This window comes from Canis lupus, chromosome 4 (assembly GCF_048164855.1).
Source record: "Canis lupus baileyi chromosome 4, mCanLup2.hap1, whole genome shotgun sequence".
Taxonomy (NCBI): Eukaryota; Metazoa; Chordata; class Mammalia; order Carnivora; family Canidae; genus Canis; species Canis lupus.
The window spans coordinates 81,234,591-81,252,501 of NC_132841.1; the positions used below are offsets into that span (position 1 = coordinate 81,234,591).

The 17,911-nt window shown below is 33.0% G+C and overlaps 1 long non-coding RNA gene across 13 annotated transcripts in view; it reads left to right on the plus strand.

Annotated features, from left to right (window-relative positions):
* LOC140632722 (uncharacterized) overlaps positions 1-17,911 on the plus strand; it is a 186,520-nt gene that overhangs the window by 71,633 nt on the left and 96,976 nt on the right. For 11 of the 13 annotated variants that reach the window (XR_012030416.1, XR_012030408.1, XR_012030407.1 and 8 more), the window contains 3 exons: positions 1,171-1,358; positions 1,909-2,032; positions 9,995-10,038. This is a non-coding gene — a long non-coding RNA (uncharacterized lncRNA). Of the gene's footprint in view, positions 1-1,170; positions 1,359-1,908; positions 2,033-9,994; positions 10,039-13,624; positions 14,271-17,911 lie in introns of those variants that run through there. The other 2 variants (XR_012030412.1, XR_012030417.1) reach the window with 2 other exon arrangements.

Consider the following 17,911-nt stretch of genomic DNA (forward strand, 5'->3'; position numbering starts at 1 on the left):
CTGCTTCTCTCCCCTCTCTGCGTCTCTTATGAATAAATAAATAAAATCTTTTAAAAAATAAAATAAAAGTTTTGTCTTAGGGCACCCGGTGGCTCAGTGGTTGAGCGTCTGCCTTTGGCTCAGGTCATGATCCTGGGGGCCTGGGATTGAGTCCTGCATCAGGTTCCCCACAGGGACCCTGCTTCTCCCTCTGTCAGTGTCTCTGTCTTTCTCTCTCTATGTCTCTCAAGAGTAAAGAACTAAAATCTTAGAAATAAATAAATAAAAGTTTTGCCTTCTTTGGGAGATGTTTGATGGGTTTTAAACAGGGATTTGCATGATCAGGAAAGTTTAATGGAAGTACTTACTTGTCAAAACACAGGATGGATTAGAGGAGTATAATGTTTTACAGTTTATGGACACATAAGCAAACTAATAAAGTTTGAGGACAGAAAAATTGACAAATTGAACTTGGAAAAATGCAGTTGAATAAAATTATTTTATTGCTTTATGAAACTCATAATTATATCAAAGCTGATTGTTCCATAGCTAAAAGGATTCCGATCCGCCATTATTTGCTGACTTCATGTTAAAAGACATTGCACAAGATATTTCTTGCTGTATAAAGGATGTTAGACATCACTCCTATACTTATAGAACAACCAACAAGTAAGCAAGTATTTTTACTACTAGCTTGAAAATTCTAATACTGCAAGAAAGATTCTAAATAATTCTGCAAGTTCAGAGGGAGAAGTAATTTCCATCTGTTGGTGAGAATGGTGATGATGGTGGTGGGGCTTACAAGGGATTTTTAAAAATCTGGAAATGTCAGTTTACAAAGGCTTTTGTTTGATTTCTTTGTTGAAAACTGAAATGAAATTCTACATTTGCAAAAAGGTAATATATTTTACTTTAGACTGAAAAGAAAGAAATGGAAATGGAACAAATTATGTGGAAGCATAAGTGATATATAGGAAATCACCACTTGGTATATTTGGCAAAAGTATATGGACCAAGGCCAAATATTTATTTATATATAATACATCATATATATATATATATATGTATAATATACTATATTTTTGTGTGTCAGGTCTTTCATACTTTGTCAGGTTAAAGTTATGAGAAATTTGCTGAATTGTCAAAGTGTGTCTTTAATTTTACTATGTCTTTGAATACTTTTTCCCCTAGGAAATTTTGTTAGCACTTTCTGAAGAAAGAGTTAAGGAAGAACAATCTACATTGTTAATTTTGGTATTTAAATAACAAAATTCCAAGGAAAGAGCATTTGCACTGGGAATATAAAGAAAATAATAAAAGGCCTATTATAGATCTAAAGTCAGCATCACTTGGAAACTGATTGATTGGATCAAAATAAGGTACACAACAATGACTTGAAGCTTAGAACATAGATTACTTGAAGGATGTGAAACCATCAAAAGCAATATGGAATGCAAAATGAGGGGTAGTCTGAGATTAATGAATTCAGACGTGCTCGTTAGTTTGACTGCAGCTCCTAATATGCAAAACACAGGAAAATTACATCATACTTGTTGCTTGTAACAAAGACAAGATAGCCTCTGACTGGGTTTGTCGTTATTGAGAATATAGAATTAAATGTCGTTTAGGGGTATTGTTTCTCCTATGTTGTATTGTGGTAGATGTAAAAGGGGTGGCCCAAAGGTCTAACTCTCCCTGTATGCATGTACCTGCACAACATGAGCCTCCTTCTTCCTTCGGGAGGTTTACTCTCTCTCTGTCTCTCTCTCTCTCTCTCTCCACCTCTTGAATTCATATTTGCCATATAATTTGCATAGACCCTAGCAGTTTGACAAAACTGAAGCCCTGAAATAGCCTTTTGGACAATGACACTTCTAGCTGCTGAAATTGCTGAGCTACCGTATGAATAATCCAGGAACTTTCTTCTAGGGACTGCATGGAGAATCAGATTCCAGCTCAGGGATCCCCGCTAAGGCCCCAGACTTACCAGAGCAGCCACTCTACATTGTCAACTCATAATCAGATGACCCAGGGAGGAACTGCTCAGATGACAGTAAGCATCACGAGAAATAATAAACATTGTTTTCTTATACCAATAGGTTTTGAGGTCACTTATTTCATAGCAAATTCTGATAGAGAACTTGGTGTGTGTAAGTGAGATGCTCCCTCAACAAAAACAAAATATATGTTACTGATTTTTATAACAAGCATCAGGGGGAAACTAGGAAAGTGGCTAGGAATCCATAAGAAAAAAAAAAAAAAAACTAGGAAAAACGGCAAATGGTATTTGAGCCATAACTGAAAAAATAGTGAGGAAATGCATAGAAAAGGATTAAAAAATTTTACTTAAGTAGTAGTAAAATGTTTGGCCAAAATATTACCTGTAATATAGAAGATAAAATATGTGCTTAAAGACCTTATGCATGCTAAAAGTGCTCCTGACTTTTCCTGGCTATGTCAGGACACGTTAGGCATGTTACGTTATTGTATGAAAGTATTCAGCTAAGGAGAGAGTTTGAAAGAATTTATGTGAAATCTGTATGGCTCAGGATTTGCTATATATTATGTATAATCTTATTTGTAACATATGTGTGTAGGTATATCTATCTATCCTCTATGTATCTATGTATCTATCTATAAAAATCTTTAGACTCCCTAGCATGTAAGATTTTTTTTTTTAAGATTTTATTCATTTATCCATGAGAGACAGAGAGAGAGAGAGAGGCAGAGACAGGCAGAGGGAGAAGCAGGCTCCATGCAAGGAGTCCGACATGGGACTCAATCCTGGGTCTCCAGGGTCAGGACCTGGGCTGAAGGCAGCGCTAAACCGCTGAGCCACCCAGGCTGCCCGCATGTAAGATTTTTAAAGAAGAAGAAGGAAAAAAAAAAAAAAAAGAAAAAAGCTCTGAAAATAACTAACAATGGAGCTGTAACACACTCTGTTAAGACCTCTGAAGGATTTAAGGTGTGCATAGTAGACAAGCTCAGCTAGACCAAAAGAACTTTTTAAGAATCCTACAGGGATTGGCCTATAGAATTAGCTGTATGGTTCCAGCTAGAAAAAATTCCATTTCGTTAAAATGTGTGAATGTGTCTTCTGAAACAAGAATTCATAGAAAACACACTAAATCTTTAAGAGAGTTGTATTCACAAATATAATAATGACTTGGATTAACTGGCATTGAGCTTGTTTAATTAGAAAAATGGGATCTGGGCCCAGATTTCTATGAAAAGGAAGTTGAATGGAATATTACCCAACTTCAATCATGGGCTATTCTTGTGAAAAGGAAATGCCACCCCAGAGGGCAGATGCAAAGTTTTATCAGAGGGTAAAGCTGAAATCTCAAGAGAACAATAGATGAGGAAACTACTCCCAGGGAGTAGAACATATGCTCGACTGGATTTTATAAATGCTTCTAATTCTTCCCTACTCAAATCAGTAGTTCCCATTGTGGATTATATTATTCCTGTCTCACTCTTGAATGTTGGGTGTTTGGGGAATGATGTTTCTTTTTCATTCACTGTCTTGGATCAAGAGTCAATGCCCCTAAACACAAGCAACCCTCGTGCTTCATCTGCATCTGGACCTAATGCAGTTCATGAGATTATGAATTTTGAGTCTGATGCCTCAACTGAAAATAATTTGCTGTTTCCAGGAATGGGGGAGAACATATTTTATATGGGGGAGTAGCTTAGATTCGATTCCTGAGAAACATACTGTGAGAAGGAAATTGTGTGAAAGCTCTCAGAGACAAATCTTTGAGCGAATGACAGAAGCAGCTTTGGGCAGAGGAAGAATGGGAACTCTAATGAAGTTACAACAAATCCTCAGCCGATATTATTGACAGCTCTGGAACAGAGATGGATCTCCAAGTTGACCCAGGTTGAGGCAAGGAGGCTAAGTCTTTACACCCAGCTTGGGCAGATAATTGCATGCAGCCTGCGGAAGAAGACGGGAGATGTATTAGAGGAGGCAAGTCCTTTAATCTAAGGGCAATTCCTGGGAAGGGGTTAACCTCTGAGCTTTTCACAGAAAACTTTCTTGTAGCTAGGGGAAAGATGCTTTTATCATTAAAGGAAGACTAATTTGTAGCCAGAGGGCATATGTTGGTAAATTAAAAAATGCCTCAAATTTCTCTCATGCCTGTATTCACATCCACTTGAAATGTGATGTCATCACTCCTTCCTTCCTAAAGTAAGGGCCTGTCTCTCTGACTTTTAAGCCTGAAGCTGGGTATGGGCTTGCTTGGATTAATGGTATGCTTGGAAATAGAACAAAAACTGAGGGGGCTCCTGGGTGGCTCAGTAGTTGAGTGTCTGCTTTTGGCTCAGGTCATGACCCCGGAGTCCTGGGATCAAGTCCCACATCGGGCTCCCTGCATGGAGCCTGCTTCTCCCTCTGCCTGTGTCTCTGCCTCTCTCTGTGTCTCTCATGAATAAATAAATAAAACCTTTTTTAAAAAAAAGAACAAAAAGTGAGGATGAGGTCACATGGTGAGAGAGCAAGAAGGATCATGTGGAAAAGAAGCATAAGCATCTTAGTCACTCTGCTCTGCTCATTCCAGCTGAGGCCAAAGACATGTGGTGCAGCTGTCCTAGACAATCAGCCCCTCCCAGGCTGTCCAAAACCAGGATTCCTACACAATCACAATTTCTAAAACACAAAAAAATCATTGCTGTGTTAACCCGTTAAATTTCAAAGTGGCTTTTATGCTTCTAATTAACACACGTGATTATCAGCTATTCGTATACAATTATTTCCTTTGCCATTATCATGTATTAATATCATTTTTCCTACAGTGAAGGCTTATGGAATATCTACGGGATAGTCATGAGTCAAAAGTGGCTAACCCGAAGCATTATGGATGTGTGACTTCATCGTTTGGAGGATAATATCAAAATCATAATAATAGGTGGTAAAATGAAATGTCTACGTACCCTAATCAGTATTTGAAAACTCTCTGTAATCGATGTGGAAGGGAATGCTTTTGCTGTTCTATTTGCCTAAGAAATACGAGTGGAAATTGTGTCAGATTTTACCACCCTCTAATACTCATCTCCCTCGTAGGGAAAATGGAACCCACAATATTAGTATGTTTACAAATAATAACTGTTTGTGGAACAGATCATATGGAACAATTTAGTCAATGCATGCATTGTAAGGAAACGCAATGCACAAAGCAGCATCTTTCGTTTTAGTTTTTTTCTCCCTATATAACATTAAAAAATCCATCATCGACATATATTTTCTCATATGTTCAGAGAAATACATATCTTCAGGGTAGTAGAGCAATTTAAAGAATATTAAACATCGATATATGATAAAATTAGATGTTCATTCTTAATTCATATCAACATGATTATCACACTCAAGTTAAATGTGTGGTAGCTTAAGCCATATGTATGTATGTGTAGTCACACACACACACACAAAATATATAATATATAAAAACAGGTCTTCATATCCATAACTTAGGCTCTTTCTTCACACATCATATACACAGATGTAATAGTCTTCATTAACTAGCATCATATTTTGTCTTGAAACTAAATAATATTTCACCAAAATAATTCTTCTGTTTTTAGTTGTTAGAAAAACAAAATATAGTGTGTGTGCCATAAGAGTTGAGAAAAATTACCAATGTTTCTTACTAAAATATGTTCAGAATCAACTGATGACCTAAAAGTACTTTTAATTCTTTACTGAAATGGACATAAAAGTATTCAAAATTTTTAAACGACAGATTTTTTTCTATATATCATGCAAACAAAGGGAAATTCAGTGAAGGGGGTTAAGAGTATACTTATTGCAATGAGCACTAAGGAACATATAGAAATATTTAATGATTGTATTGTGCAACTAAAACTGACATAATGTTATGTGGGTGTTATTGATACTTGAGTAAAAAGTAAATAATTCATGGAGGTGAAAAATAGACAGCATGGGGAATGTAATCAATATTATTATGATAATGTGTGTTAAAAGATGGTGACTACATTTATCGTGGTGAGCATGGTGTGGTGTAGGAATTGTTAAGTGTTGAAAATACTATGTTGTGTACTTGACACTAACATAACATTTTATATCAATTATACTTCGATAATAATTCTTTTTAAAGTAGCCTTGATATCTGTTCATGAAACTAGGATGTTCAAAAATACCTCAGCTTTTATTTTTACCTGGGCTCTCATCTTTTTCATAAATCTATCTGGGGCAAATTTATTTCAAAGTATATCATAAATGGCACAAAATTTTTACTCCATGTTTACATATATAAGGTGCATGCACCTTTTATCTTAGTATTATTCATCAAATAATGTTTTGTTTCATAAAATAGTGTAGTACTTATAAAGGAATATCAAATTAAATTATAAAATATATTACCACTACATGTCAAATTCCTAGTAAACAAATTAAAAACACAGATGTAATGATTGGTAATTTATAATTGTTTTTCAGAGGAATTCTTAGCTAAGTAATCAGCTAACAATATGACATAGACAATGCATAATACTTGATGTTTGATAACTTTTATAAATACACTTTACTAAAACTATATACTTTGTCATGTAAAAAAATATAATTTAAATTTAAAATATATTCAAATAGTAACATCTTAAATTTGATGGCAAAGTATAATTTTATGATATACATAATATATATATGTGTGTGTGTAAGTAATTTTTAAAAATTTTAATTTTATTAGTTTCAATTTGCCAACATATAGAATAACACCCAGTGCTCATCCCATCAAGTGCCCCCCTCAGTGCCCGTCACCCAGTCAAATTCCCCCCCCCACCCCACCCCCCCCGCCCACCTCCCCTGCCACCACCCCTAGTTCGTTTCCCAGAGTTAGGAGTCTCTCATGTTCTGTCTCCCTTTCTGATATTTCCCATTTATATTTTATTTTATTTTATTTTATTTTATTTTATTTTATTTTATTTTATTTTATTTTTATTTTATTTTATATTTTAATATTATTTGTTTATTTATTCATGAGAAACACACGGAGAGGCAGTGACACAGGCAGAGGGAGAAGCAGGCCCCACGCAGGGAGCCTGATGTGGGACTCAATCCAGGGTCTCCAGGATCACGCCCTGGGCTGCAGGCGGCGCTAAACCACTGCGCCACCCGGGCTGCCCCCCATTTTTATTTTAAAAATGGAAACTCATTTCCTAAAACTGAGAATTGTGTGTGTACATGCGTATATATGTGTGAGAGAGAGAGAGTGAGAGAGAGACGGTACCTTGATGAAATTCGTAACTATGGCCTATGTACCCTACCTAAAGTTTGTAGGTATGTTCAAGATTCCTTAGACTTTTTTTAAGATTTTTTATTTATTTATTTATTTATTTATTTATTTATTTATTTATTTATTTATTTATTTATTTATTTATTTTTATTTATGAGAGACACAGAAAGAGATAGAGGCAGAGACACAGGCAGAGGGAGAAGCAGGCTCCATGCAGGGAGCCCGACGTGAGACTCGATCCCGGGTCTTCAAGATCACACCCTGGGCGGAAGGCAGGAGCTTAACCACTGAGCCACCCAGGGATCCCCTCTTTAGCCCTTTTTTATGCCCAAGCGCAATTTTTGTTGCTATATATTAAAACCACTGAACCATCCATTATATGTAAAATTTAATTCGGTCAGTTTTTGCTTACCATAGTAGGCTTGCTCTGTTGTTAGTCTTGAATATACATATTAAGTTCTTCTTGGAAAACTGGTCCCTGTATCATATGTAATATTCTTCTTTACTTCAGTGAACCTTTTTCTTTGAAATCCACTCTGAAATTAATATAGCTATTGGTGTTTTCTTCTTCTTCTTCTTCTTCTTCTTCTTCTTCTTCTTCTTCTTCTTCTTTTCTTCTTCTTCTTCTTTTTTTTTTTTTTTTAGTGTTTTCTTTTGATTAGTGTTAGCAGGGTGCATTTCTCATTTACTTCTAATCTTTATGTATTTTTTTTTTCATTTTTAAGTGGGTTTCTACTAAATGATGTATTATAGGTGACATACAGTGGGGTTTGTTATTTGATCCACTGACAATTTTTCTTTTATTTGGTGTGTTTGAACTCTTGACACTCAAAGTGATTAAAATGTTTTTTTGATTAAAATATTTTAATTAATATCTATCCTATTCATTACTGTTTTCCCCTTGTTGCTCTCATTATTTATTTCTATTTTTATCTTCTAGACTTATTATCTATTTGGGGTTTTAACTGAGCATTTAACATAATTTCATTTTTTTCTCCCTTCTTCATATACACTATTTGTTTATCTAACATTTTCAGTGATTGCCTTAGAGTTATTAAGAAATAATTATAGCAAAAAAATGATTTTAGCTAATCCAAGCCCACTTTCAAATAGCACTATACCATTTCACGTGCATGGGTGAGTAACTTATAACAAAATAATGGTAATCCCTCTCTCCTTCACCGTGTTATGAATTTCACTTATATACAAACATCTGTCCTTAAATAAATTATATACATGTATTTATATATAACATACATAACAGGGTATATTATGAGTATTATTATTATTTGAACAAACTGTAATCTGTTAGATCAATTACAAATGAGAAAAATAACAGCTTTTATTTTACCTTTGCTTCTTCCTTTCTTGAAGAAATGATATGTGAAGCTGTACTTTCTTTGGCATTTTTCCTGCTTGCTATTTCTTGAGCTTCCTGGATCTGTGTGTGTGTGTATGTGTGTGTGTGTGTGTGTCTGACAAAAAATTAGGGAAATTTTCAGTCATTTTTGTTTCAAAATTTTTTTGTCTCTTTTATTTTCTTCTCTTGCTAGTTATTCCCATTACCCATATATTACACCTTTTATAGTTGTCCTATTTGGATATTTCATGTTTTCTTTGTTGTTGCTTGACTATAGTCGGCACACAATGTTACATTAGTTTCAGGTGTACAACATAGTGACTCAACTTCCCCTTATGTTCTCTGTAAGCTCACCATAAGTATAACTACCATCCATAACCATGCACCATTGTTACAATATCATTGACTATATTCCCTATGCTGTGGCTCTTGATCCTTTGTTCTCATTGATTTTCAGTTTTAGAGGATTCTATTGATATAACCTTTCACTCTTTCCTCAGCATTGTTAAGTCTACTAATTAGTTCATCAAAGGCATTCATTTCTGTTAGTGTTTTTTTTTGTTTGCTTTTTTGTTTGTTTTTGTTTTATCTCTGACATTTCTTTTTGCTTTTTCCTTTGGATGTCCATCCCTTTAGTTACAGTCCCATCTCTCCTGCATGCTAATTACATTGTCTATTAGAACCCTTAGCATATTAATTAAAATTGCTTTAAATTCTTGGTGTGATAATTCCAGTCTCTAACCACATCTGGTTCTGAATTTCTGTCTCCTCAAAAAGGCATGTATGACTTTGCCTTTTGGTCTCTATTATAATTTTTTTTTTTGATAGTGGGACATTGTGTACAAGGTAAAAGAAACTGCTATAAATAGGCATTTACTAATGCAGTAGTGTGTTGTGGGGGAGAGGAAGCATTACATAGTCTTAGGGTTAGTTGTCAGTCTTTTAGTGAGCCAATACCTCTGGACTGTGAACTTCACAAGAGTTTCTCAATTTTGTTTTCCGCCTCCCTCATTGGGACAGGATGGCCAAGGTGGGCTGCATTGAGTATGCGCCTTCCCCTTGTCAGTTAAGCTCTGGTTGGCTAGTTTCCCCTAAGGGCAGGCTTGTTAAGAACAAGGTGCCTGGAGTATTTCAAAATGGTTCTTTTTCCTCCCCTCCAGCTGAGAGAAAGAGGTGATTTTTCTCAAATATTTGCTGTTGGAATTTGATTGACCTTTTGAAGATTAATCTCACAATATTGTCCCCCACTCCCTCCCTTGACTGGATCCCTCTGGAGTTAAGACTCTCAAGAGTTGGCAACTCTGAGCCTCCAGCAATTCGTCAATTACAGGTTAGTTTTTTTTTTTCCCTGGGTTTTTTAATTAATTAATTTATTTTTTTTATTGATTTATTTTCTCTCCAGACACTGGTTACTGAGGCAGCTACTGCTTATGAGTCTCCGCTCTGGTAAGTCAAAATTCTCTGTATTTTACTTGTCTTTCCAATCTTGGAGGCAGCTGTTTGTCCTGTGTCCTCCTCTCCCTTAGGGATCCAAGAGTGTTGATTTTTTCTTTTTTCTTTTTTTTTTTTTTCTGGTTGATTGAGCTTTTAATGTTGTTCAGACAGAGGGTCAACTTCAAAACTCCTTACATGAAGTACTGGAAATTGGAAATGATTTGTTTTTTAAGTTTTATACATATTATCAATATGAAGAGGAAATGCTGGTTATTATGATGATAACATTTCTTTGAAATAAGTTGGGAAAGGCAACACAAAATATCTTGAAAATTACTATATCTAGAGAACACTGTGGCTTTAGAGTAATAAAAGTATATGCTTTATTAGAGAACAATAATTTTTAATTTGGGTATTTTTTTCAAGGCATTTGTGCCTTAAGTGATGCCAACTAGGGAGAAAATGTACTGAGGTGCCCTATTGGTCTTGGTGAAGTAACTGCTCTGAAGTGTAGCCTTTGCTTTTCTTTTCTTGTGATTTTGTTTTCTTTATATGTATGTAAGGGTATATTTTCAAGGTAGCAAGGCAAAGTGCCTAGTGCAGTAAAGGAAAGCCCCTTACTCTATGATAATTAATTTGCCACTTAAGATATTTTTGGTATAAAAATGTTTTATTCATTAGTGTTGATCTATAAATATTTATTTTCTTAAAATAGTCAAATATAAGGCTAAATTATTGACTTTCCAATGTTTTCATAAATAAGTTTGATGCATTTTCTTACCTAGAATGTTTTATTCATTATTTGATATTCATTAAATCTATTAATTATTAATATAGTTTATTTTTATTTATATGTAATTATATTTTCTATATTTATTATTTATATATTATACTATTTAATAAATATTAAATAATCGTTAATTCAATATATGATTAATATTTTTAGAATTAACTCTAGAAAAGATACCATTTAAATTAGTATCGTAGGTAAGAATTTCTAATGTTGACTATATTTTGCATAGTTTAGCTCATTTCTCAATTATCTAGACATGCTGTTGTCTTTGAATTTTCCATGTGAAGTCATATGTAAATCCACACTTCCTGTCACAAAATATTATTTGATGGCTTATGTCTTCGAATGATTTTTTTAAAGTATCCTGGATGGACATGATAAAACATTTTTGCTAATTATGTGGCCAAAAACATATAACTTATTCTACTTTTCTACTTATACTTTTTTGCATATAATTTGAGACAAAACGAGTGTGGAGTAACTGTCAGTTTTTAGTTCCATTTTAAGAAAACATGTGCTGGCAATTTTGCAGAATAACTATGAATTTAGGATTGTCTCCATCTCTTTCTATTTCTATCTATTTTTGAAGTGGTAATTATTCCAAGCATATATTAATATTTAATTCCTTAACAAATTTCAGGTCTCACATTAAATGTCAATTCTAAATAATGGATTTGTTCCCCCACCAACACACATATAGCAACCATGATCTCTTTTTATCACATATATCATAATAGTGATGATTTGTGTGATTATGTGTCCACTATGACTCCCTTGGTAAATCAACCATAAGCTATCTAAGGACAGAGAACTTTGATCTTCTCTGCTCTATTGTCAATCTGGTTTGTGTCATAGGGTCAGTAGTTGATTAAAAACTAACAATAATAATGTTGAGAACATAAATAAATTCCTTATATAGTGTTTGTGACAATCTATAGTGTAAAATATTTAGATAAACTCAAATCCATCCCGTTCAGGGTTAGTGTGGATATTTCATTTAACTGTGCTTGATTTTTATCCCCACTCAATCATAAATAAAATGTAATTTTAAAAACATTTTCCTCCACTTTTAAAAGCTTACTAAACACAATGTTTTGTTATCTTAGCAAAATATATCAATGCAATAAGTATGCTGGAACCAAAAAAGATTAAAGTATGGATTGCCTTTTGTGTTATAATAGATCGTGGATGTAATAATTTCTATTTTTATAAAAAGTTGCTATAAACAGATACAAATTGTAAAGCATACAGAAAGTGCAGTAAAAATATATAAATCTTTTAAAATTACCTTCCATAGTCTCACAACACAAAGAGGAGTCATTGCTAATATTTTAGCTTATTATATCAGGAACTTTCTTTTCTCTTGTGAAACTATGTGGTTATCAATGTGGTTGTGGGTGTAATGTATGCTATTAGGGATTTTTCCATGGATGAGCTGCATGCATGCATATGCACACATACTGTATACATATAGAGTTATAAGCATATAATTATGTGCGTATAATATACATCATGCATATTCTGTAAGGTGATACAAACCTTAAAATTTTGTAGCATGATTTTAGCTTTTTATTGAAAATCATTTTGCTGGTACTTTGCCATGTAATTCATTCGTAAGCAATTTTTAATGGCTAGGTATCACCATTTTCTTCTCTTTACTCATGTCGGACTATCTCAAATCATATAAAGTCTCTGCATAGCATCTGTTCTTTCATAAAGGAATTGCCACTGATGAATAGGTATTCTTTCAATGTGATAGTGAAACTATGATGAATTGAAATGAATTCTTCTTGTAATTTTCTTGAATATATCTGTATCATCTTCAATATAACCAGCTCTTTAGTCTATTCCTATTTCTCTGAGTATTAATGGTATTCTTGTTTGGGGACATAACTTGTTTCATAGTATGTGTTACCTCCTATGTAAACTCCATTGCCATCTTTCTTTTTATTTTTCATATGTTGCATCCTCAGCATCAGCATACGAAGATAAACAACACTAGAGGCAGAGTAGGACTAAAGAGCTTTCAGGCCAGTCCCCAACACAATGCCAATATCACCTACACTAAGCATATAGTTGGTTTCCAATTCCAGTTTACATGTTATTATATATATTGTTTATTTTTGGTTTCCTATGGACAACAGCGTGTAGAAGAAAAATATCATTATATCCCCTCTTTTTTTGGATAGATAATCTTGCATTTTGTTTCATTAAGATATTTTTTAAATGTTGATCATATGTTAGGCACTACTCTAAATACCAGACTACATCAATAAATAGAAAAAGAGCTTGCTCTATTATTGGAGGAGGAAGACAATAATCACATATGTAAATAAAATAATTTCAGTGCACATAAATTCTGTGAATAAACGTGAAGAAGCTAATGTCAGAAAATTATGGAAGGGGCTAATTTAGTAGAGTGGTAAAAATAAATCTATGTGTTGATTTTTTTTTTTTCTATGTGTTGATTTTTGAACTGAGATTTAAATGATAAAGAAGTATTCACTTGAAATTCTGGATGATAAGTGTTCTATCCATGTGAGGAAAAAGACGTGATAATGTGTGGCATTTAAACAAAATAGAACAAAAAATAAATACAGGACACTGTTTAGCAAGGAAAGAGAACCCAAGAAATGGTTAGAGAAAAAGTCAAGTAGGTTATTGCAGATCATGGAAAGGGGTTTGGATTTTTTATTACATAATATGAAGGTATCATTGGTTTTATGAATGATTGTGACAATTTCACATGTATTTATTTTAATCTTTCTGGATATTTTTAAAAATATTTATTTACTTATTCTTTAGAGACACACAGAGAGAGAGGAGGAGACATAGGCAGAGGGAGAAGCAGGCTCCTCGCAGGGACCCCAATGTGGGACTGACTGGATGCTGGGATCAGGCCCTGAGCCGAAGGCAGACAGTTGACCACTGAGCCACCTAGGCGTCCCAATCTTTCTGGATATTATGTGGAGAATGAGTCTTATGGTGGCCAAATTGCAAGTACAGAGATAAGTTATGAAATTCTGACAATAATTTGAACATCTAATGATATTGAAAATGCCAACTTACAGTATAGCAAAAACACTGTAAAATATTCAAATTCTTTGAACATCAATTCTACTTTCTATAAATATATGCTAAATATATAATTATTATTGTGCTATGAGGAACTTTAGATATCACTATAGTTGTATTTAAAATAATGAATTCTTTAACCATTTAAATATCTAAAATAGACCTTCAAATACATTGCTATCTAATAATGTTTCACACTAAAACTATGCTTTAAAATTATATATCAAGACATAATGTGTTGTTTACAATATCTAAAGACAAACAACTTGTATGCTTCTAGTTAAATATGATTAATGCCACCTGTACTTGTATTTATTTTCTTCCCACCAAATCCCCCTTAAAAAACAAAAAAGGAATAAACTAAGATATTAACCAATGATGTAAGAAGAGTTAGTGAGTTTGATTACCAGCAATAAGTTGACATAAATAACAAAACACATTTGCAAGATTGGGATATGCGTGGGTAGACTGATACCTAAACATATGTGAAGACTTGCAAAAAGTTACATTAATTAAGTGGTTAATATTGGAATCGATAGAAGTTGCTCCAAACATTTAAGGAAACAGTAAGTTATGGAACTAAGACTTCAATGAACAAGAAAAGTCAGTAGTTTTGTGGCAGTTGGTTATTCAGCTAGAAAGAAATGTGAGTTCTTAGTTCACATTTGACACAAATATGCCTTACAGGGACACCTGGGTGGCTCAGCGGTTGAGCATCTGCCTTTGGCTCAGGTCATGATCCTGGGGTCCTGGGATCGCGTCCCACATTGGGCTCCCTGCAGGGATCCTGCTTCTCCTTCTGCCTATGTCTTTGCCTCTCTCTCCCTGTGTGTCTCCCGAATAAATAAATAAAATATTTTTTTAAAAATATATGCCTTACAGGTTTTTTCTTACAAATGATAAGAAACATTTTTTAATGAAAAAAATAGAATGACTTTAGTGAGGGAACAGTTTCTTAAGTCGTAAAAAGTGCAAACAACTAGAGAAACAATGGAAGTTTTGAATAAATCTAAATGTCTAAATACAAAATATACTATAAACAAAATAAAACTAGAATTCATAGTAGGATACACTAACGAATTATTAAGAATATAAAAAGAAATTCAATTATTCAAGACAAAAACAGCAAATAATACTGTTGAAATTTACCAAATTTGAGCAAAATCTATGATCAGACATTATATAGAAGAGAAACAACTGGACAGTGCTCCGATGTTGTTGAAGAAATTGTAATAAATCTATGTGAGATACCATTTTAAATTCTGATTACTGGCACAATGAAAACCTTCATATGATTTGTAAAATTATTTTGAGTGCTAACTTGAAGATGTCATTCAAAGATGGAGTAAGACAAAAAAAAAAAAAAAAAAGATGGAGTAAGACTTTTCACCCTATGCTAAACAACTTAGCAGGGTAAAAGGATTTCCAGAAGTCTAGCCCGAATTCTCAAGGCATGAACACTAGAATCTATGCAAGAGTTATATTCAAATGAATTCAAATACAAATTCCAACAGGAAAAATAAAAAATTCCAACAGGGCTTTTGATGGAGCTTGGGAGGCTGGATTTATATATTAAAAGGAAATGCAAGAATCAAATGATAGCCATGATAATCATGAAGAAATGTTATAATTTACTAAAATATGTTTTATTCAATAAGTGATATATATACTATCTCTCACTTCTCACACATACAGTCCAAGGGGTGTACAGATATCCTATGTCAATAACAGCACTATTTTTTTAAAGCCTGAGTATGAGGGGATCCCTGGGTGCCGCAGCGGTTTGGCGCCTGCCTTTGGCCCAGGGCACGATCCTGGAGACCAGGGATCGAATCCCACGTCAGGCTCCCGGTGCATGGAGCCTGCTTCTCCCTCTGCCTGTGTCTCTGCCTCTCTCTCTCTCTGTGACTATCATAAATAAATAAAAATTAAAAAAATAAAAATAAAGCCTGAGTATGAAATAAATATTCAACAAATGTATATCATTTAATAGATAAATATATTGTGATGTATTCATACAATGGAATATTATAGAATTGGGCAAATGGATAAATGAAAGCTGTAAACTCAACTTTGTGGATGTATTACAAATATAATTAATTTAATTTTAAGAAGGCAGATTACATTTATAAATATTGTGTAATAGGAGAACTACCAATCCATTGTTTATAAAGTCATCGTTAAATATTTTTAAATGTAGAAGTATGAAATTCATGGTAATTATTTATGTAATACAATTAGTTTAGCAACTTAGCAAATATTTAGCAAATAGAATCTTAATAGTACATAGGAACTTCAGGAATACAAACCTTGTTGTTTTCCATTAAAAAAATGTGGGATAATTCCAGGAATGTCCCAGTCAAACATGAGCTCAGTTAACTGACTGCAAACACAAGCTTAACACTGGCTCAAGTTTAGTAAAAAATAATTGTATGATCTGTCTAGGGGTACTTGAACTTCTTGTCATATTAGCTTTATAGTGTTTTATTGGTGATGGGATATTTTGTATATTTTGTTTTATTTTCAAATATCAAATTTAAAAAACAGATCATATAGTCTACTTTTATCCAGCTATCTCCAGTGTGAACATTACATTTTAAAGCATTCTGAATATAATCAAATATAATAATATAGTGCATCAAATAATTTCAATTATTTAAATATTGTTTTTACTTTTTTTACTTTTTCCATTTTTATTGAAAAAAATTGGCAAACATCACTGTATAAGATATATAGCATGTAAATTGATTTACAGATATTGTGAAATGATTACTACAATAAGTTCAGCTAACATTTGGCTTCTTTTGTAGATACAATAAAAAGAAAAGAAAAAACAATTAGGAAGAAAAAATGAAATCTTAGGATTTACTCTCTTAACTACTTTCATATATACCACACAGCAGTGTTAGCTATAGTCATCATGTTGTATATTTTATATTTTAAAGAGTAAATCTTCCTTTTGTTCTCAGGTTATCTTCAATGACTATAGATTATAATTCTTTTTTCTTACTTTCAAGAACTCTTAATCTTTAAAAGTGATGCAGAAAACACACACATGTGTGTGCGCACACACATACACATTTTTTATTAACTTAAAACATACCTTTTTTTAGTCCTTTTGTTTGTACTGCATTCAATGATTTATGCAATGCCATTTATTATTAAATTTTATCTAGATGCATTCTCTGTAGTTATTAAAATATTTCAACCTTTTAAAATTTCCATCCGTGTACTGCATTGTAATATCATAATTCATTTAACATTTTCTATTTCTCTTCTCCTTGCATCAGTATTGACTCTATTTTATATCTTTACATCCATAATAATAATACAACTCATAGAGAAACAAATAATAATTCATTTTGTAACATCTATTTAGAAAATTGCTACATCTTTGAATCCAAAATAAAATCATATATTTGATGTAACAGTACATAAGCTTTGCTGAGAAAGTTAACATTTATTCCATGAAGTGTTTTTCATTTTTATTCTTTCCTTGCAAAAAAAAAAAAGAAATCCTTTTTAATAATATTTTAAACAAAACACTTCTGTTGCCAGTTTGCCAAAGATTATGAAAGGAAAATTCTACTAAAAAAAAACAAAAACTTTATCCTTAAATTATAAATTAGAAACAGAACAGTATGGTGGGGGAAAAAGGCATTTTAATATTTTTATTATTGCTTATATTTTTATAGATTTGAATGCCATAGTCATGATTTTTTTCTAAGCCCTCTCACTATTATCTGAGCAATTTTTTTATATATATAATCTAGAAGTTCTGTAAGGAAAGTAGAGTACAAATACAAAAGAGGAGATGTAGAGCTAGATGTTGATAGTCTTCAGATTTGATAGTCGTAACAGAATGGCTATGTTCATATTGAAGCAGTCTATAATGACTGACGTAGATGTTTTCACAATGATGAGAGAAAAATGGAAACAATAGGATATGATGTAGTTTCCAGGAAGTCCTGTGTGAAATTTTTCCTTCAGAATGTTATAGCAATTAGAAAATTGTGA